This window comes from Dromiciops gliroides, chromosome 1 (genome assembly GCF_019393635.1).
Source record: "Dromiciops gliroides isolate mDroGli1 chromosome 1, mDroGli1.pri, whole genome shotgun sequence".
In the NCBI taxonomy this organism is placed as follows: domain Eukaryota; kingdom Metazoa; phylum Chordata; class Mammalia; order Microbiotheria; family Microbiotheriidae; genus Dromiciops; species Dromiciops gliroides.
Window position 1 is genome coordinate 618,206,648 of NC_057861.1, and position 25,534 is coordinate 618,232,181.

Genomic DNA, 25,534 nt, shown 5'->3' on the forward strand with positions numbered 1-25,534 from the left:
AGGTTGGTCAAGGGGTTGCTGGATTTTTCAGCTATAGCTATTCATTTTTCAAAAAAAAATTTTTGCGAGGCAATGAGGGTTGTCACACGGCTAGCAACTGTCAAGTGTCAAGTATCTGAGGCTGGATTTAAACTTGGGTCCTCCTGAATCCAGGGCCTGTGCTTTATCCAGTGTGCCACCTAACTGCCCCCCCCCAGGTCCCTTTTAGCTTTATATTTAGGACTCTAAGCAGTAAAGGGACTTTATATTTATATTTAGGACTCTAAGCAATAAAAATCTTCATCAGTGGGGCAATTGCCTTCATCACTGGAATCACGTTGATACCGATGTATGGGTAGAATTTTTTCACCCTGAAGGAACTATTCAAACAGTAAAATTTGACATTATTGTCCAGATTACCTAGAAAATATTCATGTGGCAATAATTATCACATTTAACAGAGAATGCCTAAACTTAAATTTCAAGTATTTATTACTTAACAGAAACATATTTAAGAGAATTTAGGATATAAAGAATTCATAAGTTTAGAAACCATTTCACTCTGAAAAACAACTCTTGAACTTACAGAATGTGAAAGTCTTGTGTTACCATCTTATTCCTACTGCAACTACCAGCTAATGAATGCCTGGCTCTCATATCTATTATGGTTAAATTCCCAAAACACTAGTTGATATCTAGTCAACTTGTTCCCAGGTCCAAATAACACCATTTGATATGGTAACAGTCCCTAGTGTGATTACTTAACATCTCTGTAGCAAATGTTTTGGGGCTGGGATAGAAGGAACCACAAAAGTACAATCTATTAATTGTTTTTGTTGTTTTCAGGCATGTTTTGGTTCCTGAAAACTACATATATAATCTATGAAGCTCTTGGTTTCTACTGCTAAGCAAGGATAACAAATTTTAGTCATTATCAGACTATTGGAGTTGGAAAGGACATTAGAAATCATCAACTCCTTCATTTTTCAGATGAGAAAAGAGGGTCACAAAGTTATGACTACTCCAACGTCACATATCTCCTTATTGGAAGAACTGAGACCATATCATGGGTTGTCTGAGCCTAGTAGTACTTCTACTCTACCATATTTAATGCCTTTTAATGTGCTGTTGCCTCCCCACATCCACAGATGCAGAAATCTTCAAATAAAGGTCTTACTTAGAGATTTAAAGATCTCTAAGAGATAATTTATTATTTAGAGATTTCATTAGAGATTAGTAAAACTTGAATAGCATTCTATAACTGATGAATAGCACAAATCTAAACATGTAGCAAATATGAAAAAAAAACAAAACCCACAAACCAAACTTGTATTGATTGGAGTTCCTAAAAGTCAGTGGTCAAATCTGAACCGGAAAATGAATCTATTAACCTCCTATGTGGTACTCTTCTTGCTACTAGTGCCTTTCTTCATTGCATAGAATGAGGTGGGAAAGTGTTAAAGGGTACCTGTCCTTTTGATGCTATGCCAAGTGTTTACATTTTAGCAGCAGCACTGGTTTGGATACACTGTCTCAACTTAAAAGAAGCTGTCTACAAAGGCCAATGATAACAGGCCTTGCAAAACCTGCAATGAACATCAAAGCAAAATGCTTTGAGCTAATCTCTAGCTCAGTTAAAATTTTCTCAGAGGAACTGAGTAACTTTAAAGTCCTGGCAGTTTTTATCAGTGTAAATATAAGGTGTTTTACCTTTCATAGTGGGGATTCACCTTTGGAGTTGAACTCTGTACCCCACCCCCATCCCTCAGTTTCTTGGCCATGTTTATAAACTTATCAATGCTTCCTTCTTACCCCCAATATTTATGATCAGAGAGTTTCATTCTCCCCAAGCTACTTTTGTGTATTTGGATCTGTACTCCCAACATGATGAATTTTCTGTTTGATTCTGCTCTGAGATGGTGTTGAATTTATGTCTCATAATGAATCAGACATAAATTCACCATGATCTCAGTGGAGAATCAGACCTGCAGAATGTTTGGTGGCAATGTTTTGGATGTCAAAACAAAATTATTACTTTGCTATAAGATTTAGATTGAAGAGAAGTTTCTCATAAAATACATGCAAACTAATTGTTTGAAAAATATAAACAAAGTAACTGGCATATTAATGTTCAGTATAAGGTTAGGAACATCTATTTACATCTAAGGCTGACTAATTCTGTGATCGCTCCTAAAGAGCTGTTTTATTATATTTTGTGTTTCAATGGAAGTAACTATAAGCAAATCACTATTAGCAGACAAGGAAGTGAAATGGAGAAGTGGTATTTTATGCCTAATTCACATTGCATAGCAAGACAATATAAAAGTTTAAGTTTCTTCTGAATTGGTGGGATTAATCCTCCCCCAGCTTTTTTTAAAAACCATTCCCATCTTACCATATTCTTTTTGTTCTGTTAGACCCCCGACATAAATTCTGTTAACAATCACTATGTTAAGCTTCAAAGTTCTCTTGGTAAATCTTCAGATTTATTAAACACTATTTCCCATTGAGAAACCAGTTTGAATGGAGCAGTCTTTGGAAAAATTACTTAGCAAATTGCCATAAGTCTTTGTTGCTAATGACTAGATCATTATTTCTCACAGCAGTATTGTGGAGACCAGGAGATTTTGTAAGGGCTCTGATGTTCTGTGTCCTTCAGTTCTAACCTTAGAAATTGTGTGAGGATGGAGGAGAATCTTTCTATTTGAACAAACTGCCCCTTGCCTGCCTGCCTAACTAGGAAAAATAGTATCTGTCTGCTAGCTCAGTCTGAGCTCCTAAATTTGAAGAGTGCATCTTTAGCTGTCTTTTCCTTTGTCTTTTGTCCTGAGAATGATTTTTCAAAAAACTATCAGGAATTATAATTTTCATGGTTGGAGGGACTATATACACTTATAATGAATCCTTTATGTATTTATATTTGTATGGTGCCCCTGTGAAAGAGCCAGTCAAACAAGAAAGTAAATTTTGATGTCATATAGTTTAACTAGAAAATATTAATGCAGCAGTCAGGTCCCCCAAATCTTAAAAGTGCTAGTATCTAATGCCTAACAGATTTTTTTTTAACAGAACTTAGAATAAATATATAATTCACAAGTTAAGACATAGGCTTACTCTGAATAATAGCACCTCTTGAATTTGTAGACTCTAAAAAGTCTTCACTGCCATATTTTCCCTTTTACCAAATAATGGCTGCCTGGCTACCAGACCTATTATGGTTAATTCCCAGAAACTAGCTGCTATTTGACAACATGTTCCCAGGTCCAGTGAACACAATTTGATGTGCTAAAAGCCCCTCATAAGGACACAACATTACTTTAACAAATGCCATTGAGTTGGGAACAAAACCAACCACAAAGTTAAACTCCTGATTCTTGTTGGATATATTTTTGCTCTTGTAAAACCAGATATCTCTGTGAAGCTATTAATGAGTCTCCGCCCTTAACTAATAATTAAACATTTCAGTCTCAGACTATTAGAGGTGGAAAGGATGTTAAAGATCGTGAAGCCCTTTATTTTACAGATGATGAAGCAATTCCTCAAAGGCAGTGACTAATCCAAGGTCATATAACTACTCTGTATAGGAGGTATAATATATCCTTATTTGCCTAAGGCCTTTGGTTTTTCTATCACATCACACTGCTTTTTTTTTTTTTTTTGGTGAGGCAATTGGGGTTAAATGACTTGCCCAGGGTCACACAGCTAGTAGTAAGTGTCTGAGGGCAGATTTGAACTCAGGTCCTCCTGACTCCAGGGCCGGTGCTCTATCCACTGCGCCACCTAGCTGCCCCCACACTGCCTTTTAATGTGCTGCTGCTTCTACCCTTCCCGTGGTATGGAATCCAACTTAAGTTTTGAGGTAGAATAGATAGAGGTCTTCAATTGAAGATCTCATAGAATAAATGTCTTCAAGCAAAGACTGAATGACAGTTGTTAGGTATTGCTTCACGGATTGGAATAAATGGCTTCTGAGGTAACTTATTCTGAAATTCTGTGATATCTTACATATCAAGTTTCAAATTTACACAGAGATGAAATGGAACTGATATTTTACTTTGGAAAATAAGTCATCATAGAATTCCTTAAATGAGCAAGCTTCCCTTATATGCTCACTGATTCATTTTACCAAAACTGATTTACACAAATTTTCCATGAACACTACTGTGTTAAATGAAGATAAATTCATACAGATAAAGATATTTGGAAAAAAGTTTAAAGTTCATGTAATGAGAAAAGTCTTGATACTGAAGAAAAAGGAAAGGAAAGTAAGAAATATGGTGAATATATAAAGAAATAAGATAAAATAATAATGGGGCAAGGGGCATAAGAACATACTGACATTGCTATTTGTTTATGTATTTTTTAATATGTAATTATGACTTTTATTATGTATTGATTTTATGTATTGTATTATGTAATTATGTCTTTTAGGGTCCATTCCTGTCATTGTAAGGAAGTAGTTAGATTCCATAACTGAGAACAAGGAAGTGTCTATGCAATATCTGTTTGCTTTCAAGTGTTTGTCAGTCCAGCCAATGAGTGAGGACCTGAGGAAAGATCCATTAGGGATGCTGGCTTAGAATAAGGCAGTAGTAGTTAGGGAAAGAAACGTTCAATCCATCATTTTCTTTCTCCTTTCTTTAACGTAGCCCTTTCGATTTGTAGAGGGAGAAATTGAAGCCCAAAGATGTGAACTGACTTTGCCCAAGGTCATACTGGTAGTAAATTCCATTTGAATTCAGGTACTCTGATAATCCTTTCCAGCCCCTAATTTAAATCCTAGATTTTTCTTTTGGACTTGGAATTTTAAAATGATTGTTAATTCTTAAAGTGTGATTTTATTAGGTTCAGGGTGGGTTTTTTTTTTTATCAAAAGTTTGCTGTCACCAACAGATATTTTGTTAACAGGGTTATCTGCCCCTTCAAACTGGTCATTATAATTTTAAAAAATGAATTTTAAAGGCAAACTCTAAACTATAGATATTATTTAAGTGCCAAATATGCAGATAACTGGTAGGTGGAAGCAAATATGTATTCTGATATATGTATATTAAATTGAGAATAAGGAACATAAAACTTTACTTAATAAATGTAGTAAATAAAGATATACTTCAGTTCTATATTATGGCCAGTTAGGGAAGTATAATAATAATAGACTTAGGAGTTAGAAGGAACCTTATCATAGGAGTTTTTCTAGCAGAGGCTAGATGCCCATCTAAATAGAATCCTATCTTAATCCCTAGGAGGTGGACATCTAGCCTTTACTTTGAGTTCCTGTCATGAGAAACTCAATGTCTACCCTTGTGCCCTTGTGCAAGTGCACTTTTGCCCTGAGGAATAGAGAGACACAGCTGATATACCCAGGAAACTTGACTAATTTAAGTATTGGTGGAGAGGAAGAAAGGGAAATAGACACACAGAGGGAGGGAGAGAGGTGACAGGCTGAGAAACAGCTACAGAGAAGGAAAGATTGACAAATAAAGGAGAGAGAGGTGCCAGCTTGTCACCGTTATCACCTTAGCAGTGTCCTAGGAAATTCTGATTAATTACGTTTCATAGCTACTACTGTCTTTATTTTTTAATTAAAAAAATTTTTTTTTGCTACTACTGTCTTTAAAGCTTCAGAGGCCCTATTCAGAATTTATTAGACACAAAAAAATAGGGGGCTCAGGGGAAGATACTTCAGGTCATTACAGTGACCTCCCTGGATACTGTCTTCCTGGCGAGCAGCAGGTCTGAAGAAAAGCTGAAGGTTACCATACTTCAGGATATCATTGTAGGAAAATCCCCAAAGCAGCAAAAATGTAGGCATTATTACTCTTCCTTTTTATACATTCTGACAAATGTTTCAAACCACTATTGATCACAGGGGAAGCTCTCTGGTACATTTAAGAGATCTGTGGTTTTACAAGCAATTGAGGATGAGATCTCTGCTTGCTTACAGGAATATAGTCACGATAGGATTACTTTTTACTTCAATACCCCAGGTTTCTCCATTTTTATATAGGTGGATACTCTCTCCACTGACGCAGGTCAGAGGCACTCTTCTGACCAGTAGATTGTTTCCTGAGTTGCTGAAAAGATTGCAGGACTAGTAGTCAGGAGGATCTGGATTTGAATCCCACCTCAGACACTAGCTATATAAGTGTAGGCAGTTCCTTATCTGTAAAATGGGAATTGTAATTCCTGAAGTAAGTCTCTTTTCTTTTGTTTCCTCCCCTTCCCCTTCCCCTTGCCTCAGCCATTCATAAGCTTAACCCACTACTGATAAGCATGGAAATTTTGCCCTGCATTTCTAACTTGTGCTAGTTTGCTCCTCTCATCCCTTCCATCCAGGGTTGGGGGGAAATGTGGGGGTGGGATGGGGTGGAAGAAGAGTGATAGAAAGACAGCTGACCAACTTCAGCTCTACTGTAACTCAAAACTCCTGAGCTCAAGTGATCCACCAGCCTCAGCCTCCCCCAGCATCAGGGATTGCAGGGGTGTGCCACCATTCCTCGTTCACAGGGTTGTTGTAAAGCTTAAATGGGATAATATAAGTAAAATGCTGTGCAAACCTTGAAGTCTGCATAAATGGAAGATTTTGTCACAACTATACTTGGAAGGTTTTTCCAGCTTGGAAGAACAGGTCAGGACTTGTTTTATTCCTGTCATATTTTTTGAGAACCAAGCATCACATGACCTCCATGCCAAAACTCAGAAGAGGGCCTTAGTGGAAACATCTAATTACAGTGCTATAAATAAATCAAAACTTAATTCCCTTCTAACATAATGTCTGTCACTTGAACATTTTAAAATGAACACTGATTTTTTTTAAGCCTTTTGCCATTTTCTTACTATTTTCTTTGTTGTGATATATATATATCCCCAACTAGCATGGAACCATTCAGCATAACTTTATATTTCAACATTCAGTTGTGGTATAGTCTATAAAAAGACTTTAACTACATTAAAGCTTGGGTTAGAGAGATGAATGAAGAGAGTTAGAATGGTCATCAGACATTCTATGGAGAAAGTTAGATCTGAGTCATGGTGAATGGGAAAAACATGAAAGAAGGCCTGCCCTTAAGACTAGGAATACTCTGCATAATGCTTTTAGGTTTTGTTTTTCTTAAGTTTGTATTGGAAACCAAGTCTTCTCACTCCTAAGGAAAGTGGCTTGATGAGAATGGAAGTGGCATGTTGAGAACAGTGGGGAAAAGGCTACAATTACATATGTAGGGAAGAGTCAGGTTATGACTGTGAAAAACGGGGAATTCAGCCTTGAGAGAAGAAAAGGAGCCTTTTGTTATTTTTTGTTTTTGTTTTGTTTTGTTTTGGAACAAGGGGATGGCATAGTAAAAAATGGTGTGTAAGGAAGATCCATCATGAGGTGATGATTTGGAGCAGGGAAAGACCAGAGCCAGGAATTCTAGGAGGCTGTTTTCAGTAATTAGTGGAGGTGGTATTGAAAAAAGAGAAGTGTATGTTTGAAAGACATTTTTAAATTGTTGTTTTTATATCCCCAGGGTTTATTTCAGTACTTTGCACGGAATAGGTATGTTTAATAAGTGCTTATTGAATTGAATTGAATCTTAGGTACTTCCTTTTCTCCAACTTTCCAAACCTAAAAAGTTCTGTCCATTTTACCTTTATAATACATCTCTCACATCTGTCCCTTTTCTTGAATTTCCACAGCTCTGATCCTCTTCAGACCCCTATTACCACCTCCATGGTCTATTACAGTATTCCATTAAGTGGTCTTCCAGTCTCCTATCTCTACCCCCTTTGCTCTGCCTCCTTGCTCATACCACTGCCATGTTACTATGCTCAAAAACCTATGAATGGTCCATCAGTGTGGGTGGAGAGATATCTAACTTCAGACCCTGAAGACCTGCGTTCAAATCCCACCTTTGACACATAATAGCTTTATAGTCCTGGCCAAGTCACTCAGCCTCTTAGTAATTTGGCAATTCTTAGTCGAAGAGAAAGAAGGTGCCAACATGCATTTGATAAGAGGGAGTTTCCTCATCTAACAGTCCATATATATAATAATCCTTATTATAATCCTTATTACTATGTTCTTGGAATCTGAAATTAGGATGGCAAATGTCTTTTTTCATTTAAAAAATAAGGAACAAGTGGTTTAAATTTTTTTATCTGGCCCTCCCACTATTGTCTCCCCCTCTCCCCCTCTCCCCCTCCAACCAGTGAACAACAAGGATGATAATGATGATGAGCATTCTACATAGTCTGGCAAATCAGATTCCCATGTTAGCCATGTCCAAAAATGTATGTCTCATAAAAGGTATCTTGAAAGGAAAATGGAAATAATTTGATGATTTATTGAACATATAGAGTATGACAGAGAAGATGAATAAATAGGAATTTCAAACTTGGGTAGTTAGGAGAATGGTAATCACACACTAACTCACACATGCACACAGAAGTGAAGGTGGGCTTCTGATATGTTGGAGGGAAATTTTAAGTTTGGTTTTGAATAGGTTGAATTAAGCTAATAGAGAATTCTGTTTTCTTTCCGGGGCATGTATCTGGGATGTGACAGAGAACCTGGAAGCCAAGACTGGTCAAACCTGATGACTAATTGCACTTAGCACAGTGCCTGGCACATAATAGGCAGTTTAATAAATGCTTATTGACTGACAGGCTGAGTGATTCTCACTCTTGATGATTCACACAGGTTTAAGTGATATTGCTGGAGGGAATTTAGAAAAGTACTTCTAAGGATTATGAAGTCTGGACAAGAAGCTGAAAGCCTTAGAAACACAAGTGGTATTTTCTTCACAGCTGCTCATAAAAGACAGGGGCTTCAGAAGAGAAAGACAGATTTGGGAAAAGAACAGCTGGTTAAGAGGATGGACTCTGAAAATGGGTTTTGAATATTCTGGTCCAGGTCTTAAAATATAGGAATGACAGGCTCCTGATAAAGTTTAACTAATGATAAATGGAATACATACACATAGATATACATGTGTGTGTATTTACCAAGAGCCTTACAGTTCAAATCAAGCAAGAACTTTAAAATAAAAAGGACGTGGGGAGAAAACTTTTTAATTTTTCCAAGCTAGATACCATAGAGATAAGGTTGAACAAAGAAGAATGGCAGTTGAAATGCCCAGAACTTTACCAGAGACAAACACCAAGAAGGGAGCCAATAGTAAAACACATGGATAGTGTGTAATGTTTAGACATAGATGCACAAAGAATGGCTAACAAGAAAGCTGAACTAAACATCCTAATTCAAGAGTCAAATAAGTATCACTCAAACTTTGTGGCATAGAAACCATTAACTTGAATTTGGTTCTGGAAAGGTATAACTGATTGAAAAGGAATGCATAAGTAATGATATATGTATGGGGGAGGAAAGTAAGGGAAGTTAGGTACAGAGTAGTTGTTAAGAAGATATATTCATATGAGAAAATCTGAGAACCAGAGTAGGGAAGCATGGTGAGTGAAAATCATCCAAGGCAAAAACAAGCAATGTTATCACAGTATACTACAGACTACCTAGATGGGGGAAAAGGAAATTGATGAGTTCAGGAAAGATAAAAGTGATATGGCGACATGATATAGTAATGATGGGGGACTTCAGTTATCTAGATATCTGCTGGAGCTCTCTTTGCCAAAGGCAGAGAAACTAATAATTGAGCCTTAATGATAATTTCCTCTTTCAAAAAAGCAGAAGCAACAAGAACTGTTATTCTGGACTTGATTTTCACCATCAAGGAGCAACTGATTGCTGAAGTAGAAATGAAGAGCTCACTCCATCTTAGAATTTCTAATAAAGGAGAATAAAGCTGGGCATAGTCTGACATGCACCCTACATTTTGGAACAACAAATTACAAAGTGTCCAAAGAAAGAATGAGGAGGATCTTATGAACTAAACTTTTCTGGAGGAAGTAAGTTCAGAAGGAAAAGAAAACTTTCAAAACTAACATTCTGAAGAAACAAGCTGAAACAATTCCAGTGAAGAGTAAAAGGGTGAGTTGTGTAAAGAAATTGTTACTGACTGACTGTAGGAAGTTCACTGATCCACTTAGATTTTAGAAAGGCAGGAACAGAACACAGAAGCAAGGCCATGTAATGAATAAATATGTGGGTGGCAGTGACAATAATTGACAATAATAAACTGAGACAATTTTGCTGTAAAGTTTGCAAACCACTTTGCACATTTTATCTTTTAAGCCTCACAAACAACCCCGTGAGGCCTGAACTACTGGTATTTCCCCCCATTTTATAGATGAACAAACTGATGGTCAGAGGTAAAAGGTCTTATCCGTGACCACATAGCTAGGTAGCAAAAGGGGGATTCAGACTCAAGTCTTTCCTGTCTCCTAACTTCAGCAGGCTAGCTGCTTCCCCGTGCTGCATTCTCCTGTAAGACTAGAAGTGCTAAATTCACAGAATTAGTTGGAAGTTAACTAGGAAAGCTCAGGACAATAAAAAGAATTTTTTTTTCCAGCAATAGTGGGAAAAGAGGATCTAAGAAGGATTTGACTGTTGCTCAAGATAGATGACAAATGGAATTTTTTTTGGATTGTTTTCTCTGCTAAGGAGAATGATCTTTGATCTTTGGATTGTAAAGGACAGAACAAAATGGATAACAGTAAGCTGAAATTCAAGATAAATAGGGAGAGCATCAGGATATCCTTGAGGAATTCCAATCACCAAGCCCAGATGAACTATATACTAAGATAGTGAAAGAACTGGTGGGTATGCTGCTAAGCCTCTATCAATAATAGAGGTACTACAGTCTTGGAGAGAGGCAAAAGGAGTAAGAATGGGGTCTGCAAACTATGGGCCATAAAATTTGATGTCAATTCTTGACAAAGTTCTAGAATGAATTATTAAAGGGATGGTTAATGAACATCTAGAAAAGGAAGAGAGAATCATAAAGTACCAGCTTGGCTTCATAAAAAAATAAATCCTGCCAAGCTATCCTCATTTTTCTCTCTGTCTCTTTCCTTCTCTCTCTCTTGGTGCTAGGCTAATAGGTTAAGGGAGTGCTATAGATAGAATTTGGCAAAGCTATTGACAGTCTCATACTGTTTTTAGGGATAAGATGAAAAGATATGAACCAGAGAATAGCAAAATTAGTTATATTTGGAAGTGGTTGAATAGTTAGACTCCAAGTAGGCTAACTACTCTGGATTGGTTTGTTGTCAGGAAGGAAACCTCTAGTTGAGTATCCTGGGAATCTGTGCATTTAACATATTTTATTAATAATAACATGGATGAAAGCATAGATGGTGTGCTTATCAGATGTGTAAGTGACACAAATGAGGGAGAGTTACCACCTTGGATGAGAATTTTGGAATCCAAAAAGATTTAACTGGTAAAATGCTGGGCCAAGTCTAAGAAGATGAAATTTAATAAGTAATAAGGATAAATGTAAAGTCTTACACTGAGGTTTTTAAAAAATCAACTTTAGGTAGAGGCTGGGAGAGGCATGAAGATAGTTTTTGTTAAAAGTTTTTGGGTTTTGAATGGAATGCAAGCTCAAGAGGAGTTAGTAATTTGAAAGCATGTCCCAGTAGGACACCTAGGAAGGTAGGTAGCACAATGGTTCAAGTTCTGGGCCTGGAATTCAAATATGACCTCAGACACTTACTAGCTGTGTAACCTTGAACAAGTCACTTAACCTCTGCTTGCCTCAGTTTCTTTAACTATAAAATGAGGATAATAAGAGCATCTACCTTCCAGGGTTGTTGTGAGGATCAAATGAACTAATATTTATAAAGTGCTTAGCACAGTGCCTGGTACATCATAGGTACTATATAAATGCTTGTCTAGGGTCACACAGCTAGTAAGTGTTAAGTGTCTGAGGCTGGATTTGAACTCAGGTCCTCCTGAATCCAGGACTGGTGCTTTATCCACTGCACCACCTAGCTGCTCCCCATTTAGATTTAATATAACTAAAACTTTCCTAAGAGTGAAAGCTATTCAAAAATGGAATAGATCAGAGGTGTGAAGAAGAAACTGGAGGACACATTTGTGGGACAAAAATGTATGAGAAAAGTGATGAAAATGAGGAAAACTTATTTGTTTATTCAGTCTCTTTCAAATCCTGACTCAGGGGTTTAATGTAATTGTTCATTTTATTTCATATTTATTGAATGTCAACTCTGCTCAGGAAAGCAATGAAATTGGAAATTGTCAAGAAAATGGCTACAAGGAAGTTGAGGACTGCATAGTACACGTGCTTAAGTTGTACTTTAGGATCAAATTATATATGCAGAACTTAGTTTAAGTAATAGGGTAGGAACTGGAGTTCTTACCTTCTAAGCCACATTTTGCAAAGGAGAATGCTATCCCATACCTGCAAGGTCCATACTAAAGGAAGACCCTTTTTTCAAATGGATCTTGCTTCACAAATTTGCGTGTCATCCTTGCACAGGGGCTGGGCTAATCTTCTCTCTATCGTTCCAATTTTAGCATATATGCTGCTGAAGCGAGCACTCAAATGGATCTTACAAGTATGTTTTTAGAAGATTTCGTGAAGAACAATTGAGTTTTTGGGGGGGCATTTCAAAAGATGGAATTGCTTTTAAATAAAATCTAGCATCTGGAAATGTACTTGATGCCTTCTACCTTTCCCTGCACTAGATATTCTTGGTACTGAATATGTTAGACTTTATTGGAGTTACAAGCAGAATTCAATGATGAAGATTTTAAAAAGTACTTTAATGAGATACATCATTTTTATATTTAAAATGAGATCACATGTGAAAAAATTCTTTTTGGAACTGGTTGGATATTGTAATCCAAGGACAGAAGCTCAGATCAACATATTAAACTTTGGTAACTCTAGGGATGCTTTTGTAGAAACATCTGCTTATAATAAGATAGTGATAAACAAAAAGGAACAGGAGGGCTTATGAAGCTACTCAGATTTTCTTTTGAGTTTTATTTAGCCAAATGATAGCAAAAGTGTAAGCTGTAGTTTACTCATCTATAAAATGAGAGGATTGGATTAGATGAGCACTAAATTCTCTTCTAGCAGTAAAACCGTGTGATTCTATCATTAGGAACTGATGAGTCTGATGAGTTCCTATCACACATAGTGAGGTAAGAAATTGTCAGCAAATCTGAAATTGGATTTGACCACTTCACAAAACTTAATAGGATCCTATTTAAAATACTGTGATAAAATGATTTCAAGTTGATCATTTAATATATAGCATATTTTGATATCTTTTGTTTGCCTAATTGCTTTTTGAATTAGGATTAGGGAAGGATTATGGGTAGTTCCAACTGGGTTGTAGAGATTGGCTCTTAAGAGATAGAACAGCTGTTGGCACTGGTGATGACACCTTGATGTCTACATGAAAAGGGAGAACCAGCCCTCTCTACTTCTTGCATTTTCTCTTTATAAGCTTGCCTGTCATGAGGAGATCAAAAGTTTTAGGATCCAGTCTGTTTGAAGGTGACTTTCTTTTTATCCTTTCTGAGAGAAGAATGATTAAGGGCAGGGCCCATGTGTTATATATCTCTTTGGCACTTTGTACACAATAGGTGCCCAGTAAATATTTATGGATTGGGTGAATGCAGAGTATGGTTGGAGAAGATGGAGTCTTTAGAAATGATGGATTTAAATTAGGTAAAGCCTTTGATACTGATTTATTAAAGCAACAACAACCTTATCAACCCATGTGAATGAAAAATAAATTAAAACCAGGAACTCTAAAATTTTTTCCTACCATGTTAGGGGAAAACACTTAGATTTTGAACCTTTTATATTAAAGTATATTTGGATTTCTTCAGCAGCAAATGTTTCTTTGTGTTGTGAGGTTGGTGAAACCAGTTCATAAAAGAGAAAGAAGGACATAGGAAGAAGAGCAATCACAGCTGCTGCTCCCACCACTGAATGCCATCACATTTCCTCACAACTTGAAGATGCTCCTAGACTACCCATTCTCCAAAGACTGATATGGCCAAGTCCCCTCCTCTTGCCCCTATGTGCTGGTTCATAAAGCAGATTACAGAAGTGAGAGAAGCATAAAGAATGTTTCTTTGCTCCCCTCTTCTTCATCAATACATAGCTAGGCTCATGGGAGACACATCTATAGGTCACCTTGTTCGAACAGATATGAGAAAGGTCATGAAGGAATGTTGCAGACATTGTTCCCACCCCCACCTCAGGAAAAAACAATTGAGCTGGAGCATTTCTGAAGAAAAAGGGGGAAAAAAGGTAGAGAATGAGAAGGAAGATGCAGAAATTGTTGGTATGGTAAGAGGAAAAAAGCTCATTTGTAACCCTATACCTCTAATTAATGGGTATTATTTTTAAGCTCTTTCTTTTGTGAGTTTTCTCTTGTAACGAAGAAATGCACCTCACTAGCAACTTCTGAACTAATTTTTAGATTGACTATAAGACCTGAACAATAGAAATAGAAAAAAAAATCCCTCCCCATATGTATATATTTGATTTGTAAGATCCATTCTGTAAACTTTAGGCTAAATATAAATGTATTTTATCTATGAGCAGAAGTCTTCTTTCCCACTTGATCTGTTTAATAAATATAGTCCTTAAGCAGGAAATAGGAAAACCACAGCTTTCCGTTGACAAGTCCATAATGCATGTAGCAGTCCAATGGAAATTATTAAAATAAAATTATTTAACAAACATTGTAAGGATGGTATTGAAATATTTAAGATGATAATTTTCTTTCCTTTGGCAAAAAGGTTTTTTTTATTATAAGGTTCTGGAAAACTAATAAAGGTCATTTTGGAGAGAGCAAATGTTTTGTCATTGTTTTTTTTGTTTTTGTTTTTTCTATTTCTGTTTTTGTTTTTTGCAGGGCAGTGGGGGTTCAGTGACTTGCCCAGGGTCACACAGCTAGTAAGTGTCAAGTGTTTGAGGCCGAATTTGAACTCAGGTCCTTCTGAATCCAGGGCCAGTGCTCTATCCACTGTGCCACCTAGCTGCCCTCTGCCATTGGTTATTAACATCTGGTGGTCATTTTGCTGCTTTCATACATTTACTGACTCATCCTACCCAATGTAGCCCAAGCTGTTTTGTTTGGGTTTTTGTTTGTTTGTTTGTTTTTTAGTGAGGCAGTTGGGGTTAAGTGACTTGCCCAGGGTCACACAGCTAGTACGGGTTAAGTGTCTAAGGTCGGATTTGAACTCAGGTACTCCTGACTCCAGGGCCAGTGCTCTATCCACTGTGCCATCTAGCTGCCCCTAAGCCCAAGCTATTTTATTCCTCTTCCTTCTCACTCTTCCACTCTTTCTTTCCTTCTCTTAGTTACACATTTTGTCTTGTTATTTCATGTCCCACTGTATTGTGCTTCTCACTTATTCTTCTCCACACAATCTGTTTTTCTTTGACATCTACCCATCTTCTGTTTCACTTTAGTACCTTTAAGGGGATAGTGGTGACTAAAGGTTTCAAGGAGGGGATGGGATATGGCCAAGCTTCCAGATGCTTCAGATGACTAATGGGGGAGCCTAAAGGTGTGTAAAAGGGCTAAGTAGGGATGGAAAAGTATTATGCCTTTATTTTAGTTATTATATATTAGTTTTAAACCCAATTAGATCAGAGAAGATGGGGGGAGAAAAACCGAGCAAAAGTCAAATTGTGGCCTTATTTTTAATGTAACTTTTTTGAACATTGAATAAAAGGAAATTTGAGACTCATTTTAGTGGGGGATACAAGAGAAGTTTACTTTTAATTTTCAATTATTTTGTGAGAAGATATTTTGTCATCAGAAGACTGATGAACAGCAGAATGGTATTGGAAGGGGGTAGGTTGAGAGCTGCTCTTGAACTCAGGACAACCTGAGTTCAAGCCTTGCTTCTAACCTATACTAGCTATGTGATTCCAAGGCAAATCATTTAGCCTCTCTGTCCCCTAGGCAATTAGGACCATAAATTGCAGACTATTTGCACATATTTGCAACTGGAGGAAATTTCCCTATGGAGTTCTTCACAAGAATGACAGGTCCAGATCAAAGACTGGTGTTTACTTTTCCTCAGCCCTTCTTGGCTATCTTTATGTTAAAAGATTTTTATATAGTATAAACCACACATATTGTATATAGCCTAATGCCTTCAATTTATGAAGGATCAACTTGAATAAACAGTCTTAAAAAAATTTTTTTTTGGTTACCACTGATTCTTTGCTCTTTGATGAGTGGACTTTTCTCAACACAATTGACATCATGGTGTTGTCCCTAATTGTTATGTATCAGCTCATATAAGGTAAATAAGATTCTATGTTTGGACTATAATTGAAACTATTGATGAGGGAAAACAAAATTAAAGTACCAAGCTATTAGGGACAGGACTTGATGCTAGAGAAGGCATACATAGTCTTTGGGAGGAATTTTTCTTAAAATATAATTTGTACTGTCCCCTTTGAGGCTAAATCTATTTTTATAGACTAGGAATGCTTTCCCCAAAGATGATACAAAGTGTACTGTACAAACTGTACATGATAGCAAGTAACTTAAGGCTCAAGTAAAAGAATTGCTAGTTTTACATATGATCAAATGCAATGATGCAAAAAATTTGAGAAATGTTTTTGTTTTGTTTGTTTTTTGGTAAGGCAGTTGGGGTTAAGTGATTTGCCCAAGGTCACACAGCTAGTTAAGTGTCAAGTGTCTGAGGTCGGATTTGAACTCAGGTCCTCCTGAATCCAGGGCCAGTGCTCTATCCATTGTGCCACCTAGTTGCCCCGAGAAATGTTTTTTAAAAATTATTTTCCTTTTGTTGCCTTCTTTTGTTTTTGTGTCATCTTTATTTCCAAATATATACCTCCCTTTCCCCTTCCCAGAGAGCCATTCCTTGAAAAAAATAAGAGATGAAATATTGATGATAACAATTCCAAGAATTAATATTTGGATGGTACTTTACAGATTCCAAAGTTCTTTTCTACCACAACAGTTCCATAAGGTGGGCACCATTATTTTCCTTGTGTAAATTATCTCATTTGACCCTCACAACAATCCTATTAAGAAGGTGCTATTATTTGCATTTTAAAGATGAAGAAATGGTCTTAGAGATGTAAAATGCCTTGTAGAGTCACAGACTAGCAATAAGTATCACTGGAATTTCACAATTGGAAGGGAACTTATTGGCTTGCCATCTAATCCATCCAACTCATGGAGTGGTTTGCTATTTCCTTCCTTCCAGCTCAGTTTTACAGATGAGGAACTGAGGCAAACAGGGTTAAGTGACTTGCCTAGGGTCACACAGCTAATAAGTGTCTTGAAGCTGGATTTGAACATGAGTCTTTCTGATTCCAAGCCCAGTGTTCTATCCACTTTGACACCTATCCAGTGCCACCTGCTGCCCTATCTAGCTCACACCTGAAAAGAATTCCCCATGATGTATGGCACACTTGACAAATAGCTATCCTGCCCCTTGAGGCAGCACATAATTGTTGGGAAGTTTTTATTGATATTGTGAGATTTAAAATTGGATATTAGATCATAAATCTCCCCTACTTAACCCTTCCCTTAATTCATCTCCCAGACTAGTAAATGGAAGAAGCTTCTGGTTTTCTAGATAGAGCCTTTATTGTATATAAGGTGTTGTTGATTAGAAGGATAGGAAAACAGAAATACAGTACAAATCGTCTTAAATCTAGGCTTAGTCTATATTCCTTATAAAAACTCACCAAACCGATTTAGGCCACCTTTGGAGTGAGTCAGACCGTCTGTGCCGCCCCGCCCGGAGTCCCGCCAAGCCGGCAAAAAAGGCTACTCTCCTCTTCTCCACCCCGGAAGTCAAAAAAAACCCGGCAGGCAGTCTGACATGCGCAGCAGGCGCACTGTACCTGGCAGGCAGTCTGACATGCGCAGCAGGCGGACTGTACCCGGCAGGCAGTCTGACATGCGCAGCAGGCGGACTGTTCATCTCCTCCCCAAAAGGGTGGTCCTTGAAAAACTGGCGTCTTTCAGTTATCCTAACCGACTGTTAAAAACTTTCATATTTTACCACATTTCCCCCCTTTGCTTCCTCAAGAAACGGAATGTTTCCTTGATGGAACAGTAAAAAGAATATAATAACTTTTGCTGACTAATAATATGCGAACAACAATACAGAAAAGGAAGAGAGGAAAGTTTTGTCCAGAGGGGCGATTTTTTTTGTCCTCATGAACCGACGCTATGACATTGGTCTTGCAAAGGGAGGGCCTCTGCAGAGAGTACATGTTACAGATAGTATATAACAGAAAGGAGATAGTAAAAGCTAATAAAGCAAAACAGTTCATATAAAGTCTCTGAGTTCTCTTGTCTTCTTGAAGTGGTAAGATGTCATCAGGAGGAAACTGGATTCTGGTCTGGAAAACTGGATTCTGGACTCTGGTCTGGAAAGCTGGATTATCTTCTTTAACTGTTTGAATTGCTGTATTTTTAAAACCTTAGCATAGCATTGTCAATGATCAAATTAATAAATTCCATTACATTCCCTCCTTTATATGGTTAGACTTGTAATAGAGGGTTGAGGTAGTTATGCAATGTGTAACACTTTTTACCACCATGTGTCTGGATCAAAGCCAAATTTAGTATGTGTTCATGACACCTGAAAATGTTATGGAAAGGTTATCATACCATATCTCATGGTTCTGAGACAGCCAGTGATTGTGCTAGGCCACAGGTGAATTCAACTGAGTGAGATAAAAAGATAAATAAGTTCAGTTAAATTAGGTTAAATTAGGAGGGAGAGAGGATGAATACTGGACTGTGCCTAGTAATTGTGCTCTACATAGTCACCATCATAAGCAAACCATGGACTTACGTATACCTGTCTCTCCTTTTGTTGCACATATATTCTCTCCAGGGCCTGCGTCAGAGTTCACAGCAAGTTAGTCTCTGAAATGATAAGTTTCCATATTTCTGAAATCTCATTAATTTCACCAAAGACAATATGATGGTAAAAATGTGTGCTATGCTGCATAACTGAGAATATATTAGTGATATATACAATAATTCCAAACCATACCCAGAGTATAATGACATATAAATAATAAACGAATGTAAATAGCTGATTATATTAGACATTGTTACATAATCTTCTTTTAGACATTATTACATAATCTTCTTTTAGCAAGTAGACCACATCATCTTATACATGAATTCTCTGGTATAACAGTAGCAGATACTTAAAGTGGTGATTAATTCATCAAAAAGAAATAAGACTTCAATTAGCAAGATTCAATATTCAATGTTTTCAGTGAGGTATCAAGCAATTTCTGGTACTTTTTAGTTAAACAGAACAACATACAAGAGAAAGGAGAAAAATAAATAAATAAAACAAAACTCATTAGAACTCATGGTTCTCTCAAAAAGAAAGAGTAAAAAAATAAAAAAAAAGAAGAATTCTGGTAGCTTCTGAGGCCCGATAGCCTCACCCACAGCATATACTTAAAATGTCTTTGAATAATCACTTAGTTTACAAAATTTAGTTTTAAAGAAAAGCAAAAGAAACAAAAGTAAAAAAAAAACCAAAGCAAAACCAAAAATAAAAAATAAAAAGCAAAAGATTCGCTAAGCACCCTTTTGTGCTCTTAAAGAACTTAAAGGTGCAGTCAATTCCAGGTCTTTTCAGTGCCTTTCAAAAGTCAAAACAAAAACAAAAAAACCCAAAAATTAATAAAAAAAAAAAAAAATAGTTGAGGTAGGCCAGAAAACTAGGCCATGTACTTCAGTGCTTTTGCCTGTAGAAGGAAATGCTTGTTAAATTATAAGGTATTTAAGCTGCTAGAGTTTGGGGTATGCCACATTGTTTTAACTGGTTCCCCAATTCTCTGCATGCCAAAGTGGCAGGGGTTTCTGAATTGTCATTGATCTTTCTAATGCTGTCATAATGTTCTTTATGGTAGAAAATGTGGAGTTCTGTAGCATCAGTTTTGTCTGTGCCACTGATTTTCAATAAAGGCTGATTTAATTGATGAACCACAACATTCAGCTGATGCTGCTTAGCAAATGCTACAATTGTATCATTTCCTCCCCACTTTCCAAATTTCTTTAATTCATCAACATATTCTTCAAAAGGGGAGTCATTTACTATAAAAGACTCAAACTCTTGTCTATGGTTAATCATATAAGAAGCAGCTTCTTGTCTGTGTCTGAGATGATTTCTACAGTGACCTTCTAGCTGGTCTGCTAAAGCCCTAAAAAGGCAATTTCCGTCTCCTGATACTTTACGAAGACTGAGTCCCAAAGCATTTAACTGATCAGTGGGATTCTTAAATGGGAACTTCCTGTTTCCTCTGAACTTTCTTTGCTCTTTAACAGTTGCTATCGTTAGGGTTTTTACCTCTTTAGCGTCTACCTCAGGTCTATCTGAAATCTCTTCACCTATGAATGGTGCAGGCTTTATATGAGAGCAATGAATCCATGAGTCTTTTTCACCAATTTTAATGGCGGTAGGAGTTGTCAATAATACCTGAAAAGGTCCTTCCCAGGCAGGTTGAGTTCCACTGGTTCTCTGAAAATTCTTTACATATATTTTATCTCCTGGGTTGAAGTTATGCAATGAAAAGTCTAATGGTCCTGCCTGGACCACAGCTCCTGCCTCATGGAGTTCACGTAGCCTGGTCTGTAATTCCTGTATATAGGAAGCAACAGAAGTATCACCTCCCACCAGTGATGTATAAACTGGGGAAAAAGTTTTAGCTTGGATAGGAGGGTGACCAAAAAGCATTTCATAAGGAGATATATGAAGTTCTCCTCTTGGTCTACTTCGTAGATAGAATAATGCCAATGGTAGAACATCAGGCCATTTCAAATGGGTTTCAGTACATAATTTGCCAATCATACTCTTAAGCTCTTTATTCATACGTTCGACTTGGCCTGAACTTTGTGGATGGTAGGGCGTGTGGAATTTTGGAGTCACTCCCAAGAAAGAGTAGATTTGGGATAAAATCGAATCAGTGAAATGTGTGCCTTTGTCAGAATCGATGCGGGCTGGTGGGCCAAAACGAGGTACTATCTCTTTAAGAAGAATTTTGGCAACAAAGGCAGCTGTGGCTCGGGGGCTGGGAAAGGCCTCCACCCACCGAGTGAGCTGATCAACTATAACAAGGCAAAATTTATAATGTCCTGCTTTTGGCATAGTAATATAATCAATTTGTAAGTGCTCAAAAGGTGTATATGCTAGAGGACGCCCTCCATAAGCTTTGGCCTTAAAAGCATACTGATTATAAGACTGACATGTGGAGCAGCCCGAGCAGATTCGAGATGCTGTATTAGTCACACCTGGTGCTATCCAGGTTCTCTTAATAGAGTCTACAATGCCTTGTGTACCAAAATGGCCTTTTCTGTGAACAGAGAGGCATACCTGGTGGTAGAATTTCCGGGGAAGAAATGGCTTACCTTCCGGAGACACCCAGATGCCATTGATCTGTTTCGCCTTAAATTTCTTTTTCCACTTTTCTACTTCAGAATCGTCATAGGTTAGGTTGGAAGGAATATCCTCAGAAGGTGAAAGGTTAAATACATGTTCAGGAGCTTCTAATGCAGCAAGCTTGGCTGCAGAATCGGCTCGTGCATTTCCCTTTGAAACAGGGTCACTATTCCCTGTGTGGGCAGGGCAATGTACAACGGCTAGGGAAGAAGGCAGTTTTAGGGCATCTAAGAGGTCCTTGATAAGGTCCCCATTGGCAATAGCCTTGCCCGAGGATGTTAGAAAGCCTCGTTGACGCCAAATCATACCAATAAAGTGGCATATGCCAAAGCCATATTTCGAGTCAGTAAAAATGGTGGCACTCTTATCTTTAGCTATATTACAGGCCTGTGTAAGAGCCACAAGTTCAGCAGCCTGTGCACTAAAATGGGAAGGCAGAGAAGCTGCCCAGAGGGTGTCATAATCAGAAACTACAGCAGCTCCAGTAAAACGGGTTCCCTCTCTCATAAATGAGGAACCATCTGTATAGAGGACAAGATCAGGATTTTCTAAAGGTGTATCAAAAAGATCATCACGGGGTTTTTCAGCCATATCAACTAAAGAAGCACAGTCATGCAACGGTTCCCCCGAGAATGGTAAATTAGGGAGTAGTGTTGCTGGATTAAGAACTGTGCAGCGTTTTAAAGTGATATTCTCATTACCTAACAGGGTTATTTCATACTTAGCCAGCCTTTGATCTGAAAAGGCTTGTGTCCTGTGACGTAGTAAGAGAGCCTCCACTTCGTGAGGGCATTGCACAGTTAGAGGGTTACCTAGGACCAAATCAGAGGCTTTTTCTACCAAAAGCGCTGTGGCCGCCACTGCTCTAAGGCAAGGTGGCACTCCAGCCGCTACAGGGTCCAGCTGAATTGAATAGTAGGCTATAGGACGCTGGTTAGGCCCCAGTGACTGAGTCAGGACTCCAGAAGCCACCCCCCTTTGTTCATGCACAAAGAGAGTGAAAGGCTTACTATAATCTGGCAGTCCTAGGGCAGGTGCTGATAACAAGGCCCGTTTTAATTCTTTTATGGCTGAGAGATGCTGGGGATCCAACTGTAAAATGTCTGGAACAGAACTTTTTGTAAGAGCTATGAGGGGTTTAGTAATTTCACCAAAAGAGGGTATCCATTGTCTACAGTACCCAGCTGCTCCCAGAATGGCTCTCAACTGCCTCTTAGTAGTGGGGGCAGAGAGTTGTTGAATGGCCTGGACTCGCTTAGAAGAGACAGAGCGAGTTCCAGCAGCCAAAATAAATCCTAAATATTCTACCTGGGGCAAACACCATTGTACCTTTGTCTTAGAAACCTTGTGTCCTCTCTTGTGCAGCTCCAGCAGTAAGTGACGGCTATCTTCCTGACAAATTTCAGCATTAGGAGAGGCCAAAAGTAAGTCATCAACATATTGTACTAGTGTGGAGGCTTTAAAGGTAATAGAGGCCAGATCCTGCTGTAAAATTTGGGAAAATAATGTGGGACTGTCTACAAATCCCTGTGGGAGTCTAGTCCAGGTCCACTGTCTATTTTTCCAGGTAAAAGCAAATAAATATTGGAAGTCCTCATGTACTGGTATGGAGAAAAAGGCAGAGCAAAGGTCTACCACTGTGAAACATGTAGATTCATAGGGAATTGAGGAAATTATCATAGCCGGATTTGCGACTATAGAATGTCTAGGAATAACATAATTATTAATCGCTCTAAGATCTTGCACAAAGCGATAAACAGGTTTACCATCTGGCCCAGGCTTGGGTTTTTTAACTGGCAAAATGGGAGTATTGCATGGAGAGTGATGACATGGAATAATAATACCCTGGCTTTTCAAAGCCTCAATTATAGGGGTGATCCCTTCTATTGCTTCCCTAGACAATGGATACTGTGGAATGGAGGGGGGTGGTCCCCCCTTAACTTTAAAGGTAACAGGCATGGCAGACTTAAGGAGCCCCACCTCATTAGGGGATGAGGCCCATAAAGACTCAGGAATGTCAGAGGGGATTTTGGATACCTCCCCTGCTGTTCCTTGAGCTTCTGTAAGTAAAATTGGTAATAAATGAACAGTATCCTCTGGCAATTGTAAGGAGACAGCCCCATCTGGAGCACAAGATATGGTTGCTCTAAGCTTGCAAAGGAGATCACGACCTAATAAATTTACAGGGGCATCAGGCATGAGTAAAAATGAATGTTCTACTGTTAAGGGCCCCATAGATACCATGCGAGGATTCAATTTTGCCACTCTCTGGCTCTTTCCTGAGACTCCCACTACATTCAAATATCCTACAGGTCTACACCCAGCATCTGGTTTGCTTACTAATACTGATTTAGAGGCTCCTGTGTCTAGCAGACAATCATAATAAGTCTCCCCCACTTTTAAGGTGACATGTGGTTCATTACTCTGGGGAGGTGAATGGACTGGCACAAGTGCATTCAAAAAATCCGGATCTGGGAATATATGGCTTTCATTATCTATGTTCCATTCCTCCCCAAGACACCATCATTCCTGTGTCCTCTTCTGAGGGGGGTCTTGGTTACCATTATTCTGGTACTGCCTTTCTGTATTCCTCCAAAAAGATCTATTTCTATTTTGATTTCGCCTGTAATTAGAATTAGAATTTCTTCTCCAAGTCCTACATTCTCTCAATTCATGCCCCTCCTTACGACAGTAACAACACACCTTAGTGTCCTTGTTCCGGTGTCCACATGGCTGACTAGGAATCGCTGGTGCCAGAATGCTCTGTTTAGGGTGATCTGGATCTTCCTCACGTGAGTCAAAGACATAATTTGCAAGTTCCTTAATTCTATCTACTGAGAGATTTCTCCAGTCTGGACATTGTTTCAGAAAGTATCTGCGTATTTCTGGCAGTGAATTATAAACAAATGTGTTGAGAATGATACAGGAATCTCTTAAATCTACTGGATCCAATCTGGTGTACTGTCTAGCGGCCTCACAAAGTCTATCATAAAATCTGTTTGGTCTTTCATTAGCCTCCTGAGGTAGGCTTAAAAATTTCTGCCAGTTTTCCGGTTTTCTAGAGCAAGATTCCATTCCCTTCAGAAGTGTTTCTCTAGCATCTTTTAATCTTTGGAAATCCCTATCATCATTATAATTCCACTCTGGATCCTTTAGAGGCCATTCCACATCGGCCTTACCTTTCGCAACAAGGGCATTTCCTGCTGAGATAATATCTGTAATCTCAGTTGGGGACAGTAAAGTTTCCAAAAGGCAAGTAACATCAGCCCAACTGGGTTGATATGCATTAAATATAGTCCTTAACTGTGAAATTACAGTGTTTGGATTTTTCTCAAAACTAGGGATGATTGATTTCCATGCGCTCAAGTCACTTGGTCTAAAGGGGCTATATTTTCTGACTTGAATTGGCACTCCCTTCTTACTATGTTCTATAGCTTCCTGCAGAGGGAGTAGTTTCTGCTGATCTGATTCTGAATTTGGATCATCTCTAGTAGAAACAGCCATTTTGAGGTCTCTCTCCATATGTGAGAGTTTCCCCCACATCATAACAATGATAATAACAAAAACAATGATAATAACAAAAACAAAAAAAAACAACAAAAAAAAAATAAAATCCTTAGTCGTATGAACTATGGATGTGGTATTAAAAGGTATTTCAATTGCAGGCATAAAATTTCTACTTATATTAAACGTATTTTCCCAAAGATTCTCACGTATACTATTATACAAAAAACTTTTTGCTGCCTGAATGAGGAAAAAACCAATAATGTTATGAAGGACCATTGAGTAAACTATTCCTCTAAGTCGGGATGTTATGCTGTCCCAATACATTCCGATGAGAAAAATCAAAGGGATGGTAGAATATTCGAGCATCTTGCCCTTTAAACTGGGCTGGCTTTTCTGTTTAAAGCAAGACTTTTAGAGGCTTAAAGTCTTTAAGGGAGACTAGACAAAGGGAAAGTCCGCGGGGGGGGGGGGGGGGGGGGGGTATTTGGAAAATCCACCGAATTAGCCGGCTTATGGCCAAACTAGGGAGGGTGGGAGGGTCCTTAAGGTCCCTTCGTGGTCGCCAAACTGTGAGATTTAAAATTGGATATTAGATCATAAATCTCCCCTACTTAACCCTTCCCTTAATTCATCTCCCAGACTAGTAAATGGAAGAAGCTTCTGGTTTTCTAGATAGAGCCTTTATTGTAT

The 25,534-nt window shown here is 38.1% G+C and overlaps 1 protein-coding gene and 1 non-coding gene across 3 annotated transcripts in view; one reads left to right on the plus strand and one right to left on the minus strand.

Moving 5' to 3' along the window:
* The window catches only part of SLC44A1 (solute carrier family 44 member 1), a 215,909-nt gene that overhangs the window by 3,470 nt on the left and 186,905 nt on the right, over positions 1-25,534 (plus strand). The gene's annotated exons all lie outside the window — the stretch shown is intronic.
* On the minus strand, positions 12,333-12,439 carry LOC122737610. Its single transcript, XR_006354429.1, has one exon. It is a non-coding gene; the product is annotated as a U6 spliceosomal RNA (small nuclear RNA).